Source organism: Giraffa tippelskirchi, chromosome 1 (genome assembly GCF_054371585.1).
Source record: "Giraffa tippelskirchi isolate mGirTip1 chromosome 1, T2T-mGirTip1v1.2.pri, whole genome shotgun sequence".
Classification (NCBI taxonomy): Eukaryota; Metazoa; Chordata; class Mammalia; order Artiodactyla; family Giraffidae; genus Giraffa; species Giraffa tippelskirchi.
In genome coordinates this window covers 82,815,759-82,829,684 of record NC_137275.1, presented here as the reverse complement: position 1 = coordinate 82,829,684, position 13,926 = coordinate 82,815,759, and the positions used below count along the sequence as shown (strand labels likewise).

General features: G+C 38.6%; 1 protein-coding gene across 42 annotated transcripts in view; it reads right to left on the bottom strand.

The window, feature by feature from the left end:
- LOC145547098 (uncharacterized) overlaps window positions 1-13,926 on the bottom strand; it is a 745,699-nt gene that overhangs the window by 506,164 nt on the left and 225,609 nt on the right. The gene's annotated exons all lie outside the window — the stretch shown is intronic.

Below are 13,926 nucleotides of genomic sequence, written 5' to 3'. Positions count from 1 at the left end.
GGCTCCAGAGATAGCCAAATATCTCCTATGGGGACAAATTTGCCCAAGCTGAAAACCATCATCTAGAAAAGTCCTGCTTTGAAATGACATAGGTATCAATTGGCAGTTACAAATCCTTTGTCATAAATAAACTTATGCCACAAAGATTTTCTATTTTTTTTTTCTAAATGTGTTCAAACTTTACATTTGGAGCTATGATCTATTTTGAATTAATATTTATATAAGATGTGAAGTTGGTATCCTTTTTTTTTTGCATTTAGATGTCTAATTTTTCCTTTTATTGAAAGCTACACTTTCTCCATTTAATTGCTGGTACATGGGTGTCAAAAATCAATGAACCATATTTGTGTGGATCTATTAATGGAATAAGCAAGAGATCTAGAAAAACATCTATTTCTGCTATATTGACTATGCCAAAGTCTTTGACTGTGTGGATCATAATAAACTGTGGAAAATTCTGAAAGAGATGGGAATACCAGACCACCTGACCTGTCTCTTGAGAAACCTGCATGCAGGTCAGGAAGCAACAGTTAGAATGGGACATGGAACAACAGAATGGTTCCAAATAGGAAAAGGAGTACGTCAAGGCTGTATATTGTCACCCTGCTTCTTTAACTTATATGCAGAGTACATCATGAGAAATGCTGGGCTGGAGGAAGCACAAGCTAGAATCATGATTGCTGGGAGAAATATCAATAACCTAAGATATGCAGATGACACCACCCTTATGGCAGAAAGTGAAGAAGAACTATAGAGCCTCTTGATGAAAGTGAAAGACGAGCGTGAAAAAGTTGGCTTAAAGCTCAACGTTCAGAAAACTAAGATCATGGCATCTGGTCCCATCACTTCATGGCAAATAGATGGGCAAACAGTGGAAACAGTGTCAGACTTTATTTTTAGGGGCTCCAAAATCACTGCAGATGGTGATTGCAGCCATGAAATTAGGAGACGCTTACTCCTTGGAAGGAAAGTTATGACCAACTTAGATAGCATATTAAAAAGCAGAGACATCACTTTGCCAACAAAGGTCCGTCTAGTTAAGGCTTTGTTTTTTCAAGTGGTCATGTATGGATGTGAGAGTTGGACTATAAGGAAAGCTGAGTGTTGAAGAATTGATGCTATTGAACTGTGGTGTTGGAGAAGACTCTTGAGAGTCCCTTGGACTGCAAGGAGATCCAACCAGTCTATCCTAAAGGAAATCAGTCCTGGGTGTTCATTGGAAGGACTGATGTTGAAGCTGAAACTCCAATACTTTGGCCACCTGATGCGAAGAGCTGACTCATTTGAAAAGACCCTGATGCTGGGAAAGATTGAAGGCGGGAGGAGACGGGGACGACAGAGGATAAGATGGTTGGATGGCATCACTGACTCAATGGACAAGGGTTTGGGTGGACTCCGGGAGTTGGTGATGGACTGGGAGGCCTGGTATGCTGTGGTTCATGGGGTCGCAAAGAGTCGGACACAACTGAGTGACTGATCTGAACTGATTAACGGACTGTCTATTCTGTTCCACAGATCTGTATGTCTATCTCTCTGCCAGTGAAAGTGAAAGTGAAGGTTGTTCAGTCGTGTCCCACTCTTTGCAACCCCATGGACTATACAGTCCATGGAATTCTCCAGGCCAGAATATTGGAGTGGGTAACTGTTCCCTTCTCCAGGGGAATCTTCCCAACCCAGGGATCAAACCCAGGTCTCCAGCATTGCAGGTGGATTCTTTACCAGCTGAGTCACAAGAGAAGCCCAGTAACACACTGCAAATAACAGTATTTAGTAAGTTTAAAAATTGGGCAGTGTTTTCTTTTTTTCAGTTGTTTTCTTTTTCAAAATTATAATACATATATACTTGCATACATACACATATATTTATTTTTGGATTATATGCAAGCTTACCTTGAATGAAAAGGCAAAATAAATAACATAGTTAAAACAGCTTTGAAAACGAATACAATTGAAAGATTCAGACTTCATTCTGAGTTGTTCTTTTTTTCTTTAATGTGTCTACACAGACACACAAGAGCACATGCATCTGAATCACTACTGCCCTAGCCACCCAGTTACTTTCTCAGGTATCCATTTCACCTAACACCCAATTACTTTTGCAGTTATCATTTCTCCTCAAAGGGTCAAAAACAGTGGAGTAATTTAGAACTCAGGCTTTGGAATCAGGTACACCTGAATTCAAACTTTGTCTTTGACCTTGCTGGAAGCAAGATGATTAGGGCTTTTATCAACGACCTTAACTCTTTAAGACAAGACTTCTTATCTGTAATACAAGAAAAGCAATACTTAATTTGTAGAATTTTTGCCAGAAACAAACATGTTAATATTACATAATTCTTAAAAATAATGTGTAAAACTTAATAGTATATATTACTATATCCATTATTAATGTGTTATTTATGATCTTTTATTGTAAAATGTCCATCCCTTCATCATATCTTTCAAGGCTGTTTTCTCTGATGTATTCTCCAACTGAAATTAATCTCTTCTGTAATCTGCTTCCATTTTTTATCTTTATTTAAAATGACTAAATAATATATAGTATTGTACGAATATAAAGCTGAGCAGGACACCGTTGGGGACTTCCCAGGCACAAATTCTTTCCATCTCCTCCATTTCTTATTTGTAGGAAATAGGCTTCATTCAGCCCCCTAAGGCCTTCCCTGAGTTCCAAAGGGCAGATTCAACAAGTTGCTAAGAAGGAAAGGGAAAGAATGCAAAAACAAAGGAGGAGCCAGTCAAGAAACAATAGTGCATCCATAAACCAGGGTCCTCGTTCCTTTTCAAGGAATATACATAACACTGTATCTTTGAGTTATTCTGCAAGAACTAAGACCCCTACTCAGGTGGACAGCAACTTCAGGTAGAGCATAAGAGTCCTGGAGCACCACCTTACCAGCAAACAATCAGAAGAAAGTTTGCACAGAGTGAAAAGAAAGTGTTAGTCACTCAATCATGTCTGAGCCTTTGTGACCTCATGGACTGAAGCCCATCATGTTGCTCTGTCCATGGGATTTCACCGGCAAGAATACTGTAGGGGGTTTCCATTCCCATCTCCAGGGGATCTTCCTGACTCAGGGATCGAGTCAGGGATCTTCCTGATCCAGGTCTCCTGGATTGCAGGCAAATTCTTCACTGTCTGAACTACCAGGGCACACAGTGGAAGACAACAAAGACTCTGACCCTCCTCCCCTAATAATGAACTGCAATTAACTCTCCCTTTATCCCTTTACAAACTTTCAGGGTCAAGCAAAATCTTCAGAGTTGGTTCTTAGAATGAATCATCCTTCTTCTCAGGTTGCTGGCCTACTGAATAAAGTAACCTTTCCTTTCCAAACAACACTTGTCTCTGTAAGTACTGGTTTTCAAGCAGAGAGCAGTCAAACCTGAGTTTGATAACAAATAGTTATTTGTCCTATTGTAACTTAAGCTATTTAATGATGACCACATATCACATCATCATTAAAATCTCCACAATGTTTCTACCAAAAATGCAGAAGGTACTTTTAGCAAATACATAAATAAATGATCTGATTTAACTTTGGTAAACAATGAATGCATATGTAGATACACAGTTATTATTATTTTTATTCTATCTATTGAAAGATGATTCCTCTTCCAGAAAAATAATAGATGAAAATATGTCCTGCATTTATTAACAAAGTTGCCATTTGTTAAGCCATTCTTTTCTTAACACATTCACAGCATAAGATCCCCTTAAGCAGTGAGCTCATTATGACATATATACTTTTGCTGTGATCACAGACATCTCTTTTAACCAACACTTTTGATTTGGTTAGAAACACTTAGTATACCAACTTACCGGTATATAGATGAAATGAGGTGTGTTGAGGCAAGTCTCAATGGCATAATGATATACTTATGAAAAGGTATTTTTTATCTTTGTGTGTGTGCTCAGAAACCTCTGGAAACATTAGAATGCAAATGTCAACATTCCTCAAAGGAGGTAAAATAAATAATGAACTGTTTAGGTACTTAAGAAAGAAGCTGACTTGACAAACCTTTCTGAGATAATGATAAGAATTTATGTGATTACTTCACTTATATTTATTTAAGCTATTTTAAATGTCAAAAATCTTTTTGAGGGCATTATTTTAAAAGGCTACAAAAGTAATCCTCTCTTAAAAAGTGAAGATCTCTTTTCTCAAGAGAAGATTCAATGATGAGTCTTTATATTACTAAGTACCCAGACAAGTGGTTTTAAATTCTAGAAAACCTAGTAAATGTATTAAGCCTAAGCTAATAAAATATACAGTGACATTTTATGTAATCCACAGTTCAAAGAAACATAAATTTGCGCTTGATAATTGTATGTCTTTATATTCCATATACTAATAGGTAAAGTTCTACTAGAGATTAGAAACAGTATAGCCTTGATGCAGTGACACAAATGATGGAAGAAGAGGTAAATTTATAGCTTCTTAATAAAAAGGAATAGGTCTCAGTTAATGTCAATCTTAGTTGCCAAAACAAGACTATAAGCCTAAAATGAACTCTGTAGACTATTGACTGTATCTTCACTCATGCTTTTACCACCCTTAAATATCAGTCTTTAACAACAAATTTCTGAATGCTAAATTCACTTGTAGTACACAGAATGCAGAACTCTTCTTTCTTTCTGGAATCCCCACACCCATGTTTTCTCTGTCAATTTCTCCCCTCTGCAGACATTAGCATGTTTATTATTATAATGTGCTGATGGAAGGGGACATTTTAAACTGATTTTCTACTTGGAATTCTTGCTTAAAGTACAGTCACCTCATGACATTTCTTGATGTGCAGGAATGTAAAATATGACTGAGAGTAGCAGCATTCTTCGTCAAACAATATTCAGTATCTCTTGGGCTACAAAAGCAATTTGTCTCAATTTAAGGAAACTTAGATGGGATTTAGGCAACTGTGACTGAATAAGGCAGTCTGAGGGGATCTGAGATTAGATGATTATTGTAGAGAAAAAGATTAAACTTTGGGTGCTGAGAGAAAAGCCACACAAAGAGGTATGGCACCAAAAGGCTATATTCCAAGTCAGCAGTGCCAGTGCGCTGGATTGGTCCAAAGTAGCGGTAGGTAGGTGAAGCATTCAAAGGCAAGGATCTAGAGGAAGAGAGGCAGCTGACCTTCAGGAAATGTGCTGAGGGGAAACAGGTGGCTTCATTTTTTCACTGCTTATGTAATATTGAGTATCTGTTATGTGCCAGACCCTATGCTAGTGACTCAAAAAGGAGTTTTGAACAGGTACTAGCAAAGTAATGCTCAAAATCCTTCAAGCTAGGCTTCAGCAGTACATGAACTGAGAAACTCCAGATGTACAAGCTGGATTTAGAAAAGGCAGATGAATCAGAGACTAAATTGCAAACATCTGTTTTATCAAAGAAAAAGCAAGAGAATTCCAGAATAGCATCTACTTCTGGTTCATTGACTATGCCAAAGCCTTTGTGTGGATCACAGCAAACTGTAAAAAATTCTTAAAGAAATGGGAGTACCAGACCATCTTTTCTGCCTCCTGAGAAACATGTATGCAAGTCAAGAAGCAATAGTTAGAACCTGGCATAGAAGAATGGACTGTTTAAAATTTGGGAAAGGAATAGGTCAAGGCCATATATTGTTGCCCTGCTTATTTAACTTCTATGCAGAGTACATCATGTGAAATGAGAGGCTGGATGAAGCACAAGCTCGAATCTAGATTGCTGGGATGAATATAAACAATCTCAGATATGCAGATGAAAGCACTCTAGCCGCAGAAAGTGAAGAGGAACTAAAGGGCCTCTTGATGAAGGTGAAAGAGGACAGTGAAAAACTGAATTAAAAATAAACATTCAGAAAACTAAGATCATGACATCCACTCCCATCAATTCATGGCAAAAGTGGAAGTGAAAAGTTGCTCAGTCGTAACTGACTCTTAGTGACCCCATGGACTATATAGACTGCCAGGTTCCTCTGTCCATGGAATTCTCCAGGCAGGAATACTGGAGTGGGTTGCTGTTCCCTTCTCCAGGTGATCTTCCCAACCCAGGGATCGACCCAGGTCTCCCGCATTGCAGGCAAATTATTTACTATATGAGATACCAGGAAAGCCTGCTTCATGGCAAACGGAGAAAAAATGGAAACAGTGACAAATTTTATTTTCTTGTGCTCCAAAATCACTGCAGATGGTGACTGCAGCCATGAAATTAAAAGATGTTTGCTCCTTGAAAGAAAAGCTATAACAAACCTTGACAGTGTATTAAAAAGTAGACACATCACTTTGCCAACAAAGGTCTGTGTAGTCAAAGCTATAGTTTTTCCAGTAGTCATGTACAGATGTAAGAGTTGAACCATAAAGAAGGCTAAGTGCTGAAGCATTGATGTTTTCAAATTGCGGTGCCGGAGAAGACTCTTTAGAGTCCCATAGACTGCAAGGAGATCAAACCAGTCAATCCTACAGGAAACCAACCTTGGATATTCATTGCAAGGATTGATGCTGAAGCTGAAGCTTCAGTACTGTGGCCACCTGATGTGAAGAGCTGACTCACTGGAAAAGACCCTAATGCTGGGAAAGATTGAGGGCAGGAGGAGAAGGGGGCGACAGAGGATGAGGTGGCTGGAGAGCATCATCAACTTAATGGACATGAGTTTGAGCAAACTCCAGGAGATAGTGAAGGATCACGAAGCCTGGCATGCTGCAGTCCATGGGGTCATAAACAGTCAGACACGTCTTAGTGACTAAACAAGACATGATGTTGACTTTCACAGAACAAATAGTTTATTGAGGAAGATAAATGAGTATTAAGTTTAAATATATGACTATATAAGTATAACTGGTGTGAGAATGTCTTAAATAAGTGCCATACTGTGCTATGAGACCATATGGAAAGAAAATACAACCTACTCAACATAATTATGGAAGGTTTCCCTGAGGAGGTGAAATGTAAGCAGAGTCCAGTCTACGGGGAAAAGGCTGTCAAAAATAAGACAGGGACAATTCCATAGAGACTGGGCTCCTAAGTCATTGCTAAGACACAGATTCAGAAATGGGTCAGGCAGAAGCCAAGTTTTTAAAAATTGAATCAAAAGTGCAAAGTTAATACAGCTGTGAGAACAATTTGATATCAAAAAAGGGAGCAAAGTTAGTATTAATACAAGTTATATTCTTTTGTTCTTTCATTCTTGCTTTTCTATAATCACTTTACAACTCCATTTCCTGTTTGAGCTGAGTTGATCTTAGACAGTGGAGGAATGACTGAACTAAATGACTTTAGTTATAGAAAGAAAAAGAGTGCAAGAATTTGAATTTTCTGGGACCTAAAGGGAATTTTTTAAAAATAGAAGATATTACTTCTCTATGACCCATGAAATGAGGACAAAGAGATACTGAAGATGTACAACTATTCTAACCAATTAAAAAATATCAGTGATTATTGAGTGACTATAGCATGTCTGATACTATGCAATTCCTTGAGGATGCAACAGTGAACAAGATTAGCTTTTGCACAGAGATGGTTATACTCCAGAGACATATCTGACACATGATATAATAAGGTAAAGCTGTCAAAGGTCACACAGAAGGACAAATAATCTAAACTTAGAAAGTAAAAAAAATAATTTATTGGAGAAAATATTGTTTAAGTTGAAACAATTAGTGAGTAAAAAATACATGATTTTGAGACTCTAGGATCACCCAGGAGAATGTGTAGAGTGAAAAGGAAACAGTGAGAAGGAGAGTTAGCATAAGGAAGGAATAAGGGCTTTTATGAAATGGGTAATTAGAGAAGACTCTTGAGACTGTAAGGAGATCAAAGCAGTTAATCCTAAAGGAAATCAATCCTGAATATTCATTAGAAGGATTGATGCTGAAGCTAAAGCCCCAATACTTTGGCAACCTGATTCAAAGGGCGGATACATTAGAAAAGACCCTGATGCTGAGAAAGACTGAAGGCAGGAGAAGAGGATGACAGAGGATGAGATGGTTGGATGGCATCACTTACTAAATGGACATGAGTTTGAGCAAGTTCCGGGAGATGGTGAACGACAGGGAAAACTGGTGTTCTGCAGTCCATGGGGTTGCAAAGAGTCAGACACAACTGTGTGACTGAACAACAACAATGCAATGGGTAGAAAGAAGAAGGAAAGTATAAACAGGAAATGATAAAGGATTATCCACAGATAAGACACACACACACACACAGAAAGCAATCACAGAATGTAATGAGAGATAGCATTTCAAGAAGAAAGGAACTACAGACAATGTCAGAAGTAGCAATTAAATTTCTTAATAAGCATTTTCTGATTTTAGTAATAGGCAGTTTGTTGGCCACCCTGGATAAAGCAGTCATAATGACCGTCTAGAGGAGCAGAACATAAAGATGAAATATAGACAACTGAACAAAGTTCCCTAGGTTCTTATGAGCTGTGAAACACATGAGGGAACCGTCCTCTGGTTCAGTCTACACTGGTCCTAGTTGATGTGCTCAGTGTCTAAGCCAACTTAGTCTTACTAATGCAGATACCAAGATAAACCATTATCGACTTGCAAGGTGGCGATGCTGAGTTTCAAGTGTTTAGTCTCTCTAAGTGCACTGCACAGACATTCTCCCCTGAGACCCTGCGATTTCCAGGATGCTATGGTACTAATAAAATTCTTGTTCCTTTTACAGGTTTGGAAGAAGTTTCTGCCAACAGTTCTTCATTTAGTAACTTTTGTTGTTTTCCTTCTTTCCCTTCTGGGATAATTGTATGGAATTTTAACTCTTACAGGCAAAACCTAGAAGATCACTTAGCTTCTTGTGCCTAGGGATATCTCCTTTGGACCTGACTGTTCTGCAGCCCCTGAGTGAAGAAAAAACAATACTGACCATCTTCTTGGAATCAGGAAGAGAAAGCATTTATAGAAATCCAAGAAAAATCCAAGTTAATGTTTCAGTAAATCATTCTGCCACGTTAAACGTCTTTTGTGCAAATTTCATATCCCTTCTTTATAGGCTATACTGTTGGCTTTTTGTTTTTCTGTGGAATTTGGAGATAATTTTTTATTTATATTAAACTATCTTAAAGATACATTAGACCATTCCACCTCTAGGCTTACATATATATAGCAACATGTTGTGCTGTGTGAAATTTCTCTTAAACTTTTTCTTCTCTTCAAAATAGATATGCTTAGTTCTTATGCACTAAAAGCACTAACAATTTTAAAGAATTAATGCATGGTTGCAACATAGTTTTATCTTTACCCAAATTAGCTATGTAGACATTTTAAATAAAAGGAACATAGAGACTTGATATTTTTAACTATAACGGAAGGAGCAGCTGCCAACACCAAAGGAAATTCATTTAAATGCAATCTCTGGGGGAGTTAGATTATCATATGGAAGAGTTTCCTTGTGTATATAGAAGTCTTTAAAGATCAGTTGTCTTTCACAAATGTTCTTATCCTTTAGTTTATTCGATTATGCTGGCCTTGCCACCAATGGCTAAGCTGAAGGAAGATGGTATTTCCGAGTTTGCTTTTTTTCCTTTGGGCTCCTGAATAACACTAGAGGTTGCAAAAGTTCAATGAAATTTCTGTTTACTTGTAATATCCTCTTCAATTTTTGCAGATTTATAATAAGATAATATTAATGCAAATTATGATGCAAATAATAATTCAAATCCATTCTATGTAATTTACTTGCTACAAAGTTCTGAACAAACATGCCTCAGTCATTTGAAAAATAATTAATTATAGCACCTGGAAGGTGGTCACACATTATTCACAGGCAATTTTAGTTTGGTCTGCATGATTTTTTTTTTTACATACTTTAAATACCCAGAATATTTCACATGTATAAAATCTGAAATTTATACTATTATTTTACTACTGAAAAATGGTATTTGGAAAAATTGAGCTACAACAGAGAAGTTTCATTCAAACTGAACACTCCCACTGACTGGTTCAGAGAATGACTGGCCTGGCTACTGTGAACTTTGAATTTGCAACATTGATTTACATAGTTGATTTCTGCTAACAAGATTTTAATTTTCACACTACTTTTAATAGCAGACCAATGCTTTAAAAAAAATGAAAGCAACAATAAGAGAGACTTGTCACTTGGTCTGAAGTGAGGTTAGGGTGTCTGTGAGCTCACCTTTTGATCTCTTCATAACAGTCTTCACTAAACCTCTGAGCTATCCCCTATGTTGAAACTGTAAGCCTCAAACTGGGACTTGAACCCACGAAGCCTGGCCTCAAACCTGGCCAAAATCCATGGTCTTTTGACTGAGATCACACACCTGGTTTCAGGACTTAATGAAGCTCAGGTTCTTAATGTCTCATGGCATAAAGAATTCAATGAGAGGCAAAGTGATAGATAAGAAGTGGATTTATTTAGGTAGAGATACACTCCACAGACAGAGTAAGGTCCATCTCAGAAGGTTAGAGCTGGCCTCGAGATATTTTAGGTTTGTTTTTTATAGGCTGGGTATGAATGGGAGGATTAATCTAACCATTTCAGGAAAGGGGCAGGGATTTCCAGGAGTTGGACCACTGCTCACTTTTTGGTCTTTGATGGATGACCTCAGAACTGTCATGGCACTGATGGGAGTGTCATTTAGCTTGGCAATGTGTTAAGATGAGCTTATACTGAGGCTCAGTGGTAGAGAACTTCCCTGCCAAGCAGGAGACATAGGTTGGATCTCTGGGTCGGGAAGGTTCCCTGGAGAAGGAAATGGCAACTGTCTCCCATATTCTTGCCTGGGAAATCCCATGGACAGAGGAGCCTGGTGGGCTACAGTCCATGGGGTCACAAAAGAATCAGACATAATTTAGTGAACAACAATATACTAAGGCTCAAAGTCTAGTGGAAGTTGACTCATTCACCATCTTGGATTTATCTGGTTCTAATCAGTTTGTTTTGTGACCTTGGGCTTCATCATTCTTTTAAAATTTGTGCTCTGCCCCCTTCCCTCCTATTTCATTGGTACTCTCTAGGCAAATTTCCATGCTCAGTTGTATGGAAAATACTATTCTTAAAACATCTCTAGTGATTTTCTTTCATGACACTGGTCAGAGCTATTTTTGTTCTTTCTCACTTTATCTGGCTTTGTAGTTGGATACTTGCAATTCTGAATTGTGTGTAAAATATTGACAAGAAATAAGATACCTTCCCTTTTGTTGGGTAATCTATTTCCTGCTGAGACAGGAAGGAAGGGAGCAGGGCACAATTGTTAAAAGAAGGAAGAGTTGAGCAAACCATTGAGAAAAACAGGATATAACAAAAACTAGCTGGAACCAGCTAAAACCAAAATGGCAATGAGCCTGGTCTGGTTACTGATCTTTAGCTCATTATACCTTCACGAGAATACTGGAAAAAAAACAAACAAACACTCCTCCTCCTTCCAAGACATTTCCAGAGCTGACCATAAAAGGACAAGAAGTAGGTAGTGTCCCAGCTTCTAGAAATTCCCACCCCCTTCCCTGGAACAGCAAGAATATTCTTCCCACTTGTTATCCTATGAAATTACCCAGCTCATAAAAACTAACAACCACATACCCCAGGCCATCCTCGTCTTTTTGAGGCGGGAGCTAGGCGGGCTCCAGATTAGACATTTATAACCAGCCTCCTGTTCACATTTCTTAAAACAGAAAAAAGGTAGGCTTCAGGCCTGATGCTTACAACTAACCTCCTGTTTTTATTTCCTGAGACAGGAGATTGGTGGGCTCCAGGTTAGGCATTTACAATCAGCCTCCAGTTTGTACTTCAAATAGAAATAACAACATTAACAGGGTAAATAGCCAGGCTTTGTCTCCTAAGGACACTTTAATATAAGAGTATGGCAGAAACAAAGCGGGGCTAAACTCTATTTGAGTAAAAGATGGGTTGTGTGTGTTCAGTCATTTCCCATTCTGCGATCATATGGACTGTAGCTTGCCTGCCTGGCTCTTCTGTCCGTGGGATTTTCTAGGCAAGAATACTGGATTGAGTTTCCATTTCTTCCTCTAGGGTATCTCCCTGACTCAGGGATCGAATCTGTGTCTCCTGCGTTGGCAGGCAGATTCTTTACCCCTGAGCCACCTGGGAATCTCGAGTGAAAGATTGCTGCTGCTGCTGCTAAGTCGCTTTAGTCGTGTCCGACTCTGTGCGACCCCATAGATGGCAGCCAACCAGGCTCCCCCGTCCCTGGGATTCTCCAGGCAAGCACACTGGAGTGGGTTGCCATTTCCTTCTCCAATGCATGAAAGTAAAAAGTGAAAGTAAAGTCGCTCAGTCGTGTCCCACTCTTAGCGACCCCATGGACTGCAGCCCACCAGGCTCCTCCGTCCATGGGATTTTCCAGGCAAGAGTACTGGAGTGGGGTGCCATTGCCTTTTCTGGAGTGAAAGATTAAGAGGTCATAAATGTCCCCTCCTTGGGGCAAGGGAGACACTACACATGCACAAAAGGCTCCTCAGGAGTCAAAAGACAGGGGACACCAGGCCATAATAAGTCTGCCATTCTCTCCCTTCCCCCGCCCAACTCTTTCATTGAAATCTCTCTTAGCTCAGGAAGGTGGAACACATAGGGGATGATCCTGAAGCAAATTAGCCATGGTGGCAAAGCAAGATGATTGGCCAGAAAGACAACAAAGACCTGGAATACCCTCTTAAAAATGATTTAAATGTCCCCAAATGACTCTCTCACTGCGTTCGCCCTTGCATCTTTTTGCATATACTCTGCTTTTCAAAAGTACTCTTTACTTTTCTCTTTCCCTTCTGTCTCATCATGAGAATTTTTTTTTTTTTTTTTTTTTTTTGTCAAGGCATGCAAGGACTGGGGATTTAGCTCTAGCCACTAGCCTTTGTGGTATGGCAGTTAGGGCTTCAGGTTTTTATCCAAGTGACCAGGGTTTGATTCCCAGTCAAGGAACTAATATCTTGCTTGCAGCTACTGCTCACTGCCACTGCTTACTGCAAGCTACCACTCATTGCTGCATGTGTCTGAAAGTCATTCTGTCTATGGAATGTATATCTTCAACCTGTTTTCACTCTACTTCCTCTCATTCTTGAATTTCCTGCATGAAGCCAAGAATCCTCACTTAGTGACCCGGCCCAGGGACTTACGTGTGTCTTAGGAACAGATATTACCTTTTGCACCACTACCATCCAAAACAGATTTTGCTTCTCCAGTTCAATGGAAGCATGATTCTATAATTCAAGACATAAATTTGGTCTAGCACAAGACAAACGTATTTGGCCCAAAGTGACTACAATGAGATTAAACTGAAAATTTGGACACGTGAAACATGGAAAACAATTTAACTGAGTCTTTAATATCCTATATTCTACATCATTTACATTCATAGTAATTTAAATTATGTATCAGTGTAACAGTATCATAGCCCACAAATATGTGACTTTTGAATTTTTTCTCCTTTTTTGGCTTTTAAAATTCTCTTCAGTTATTTTTAACTGCTATATTCTGGGAGAACTTTTTTTTTTCTATGTTTGTATCCTGAGACTTTTAGAGATAAGGAGTTATGAAGAATCTTAATAATCACATAGTTAAAACACATAAGAACATGCAGTTACAGGTTTTGGACTTTTCATAACCTAGCAATATCTAAAATCCCTTTTTCTCTCTGCCTTTGGCCAAGAGAGCAGATGGATAATTACACTCCTCAAAAGACAAATTAAAGAAAAATTTGGACCAACTGGGTTATTGAAATATAGTGCTAATGGAGGGTTGTAGAGAAATGGCCAAATAAGAGTCTCGAATGACCTTATTTTCCTCCTGGTGACAGTGCTTTCCAGATTAAAAGCTGTTTTCTTTTATTGAAATAGAAAAGTGCCAAACATTGAACCTGTTTTGTAAGACATACATCAAGAGAGAAAATATTTCACCACAATGACATGACCTGACATTTTAAAGCAGATAACAAATGACATCTTGTCAATGGCACCAATTTATTATTCCC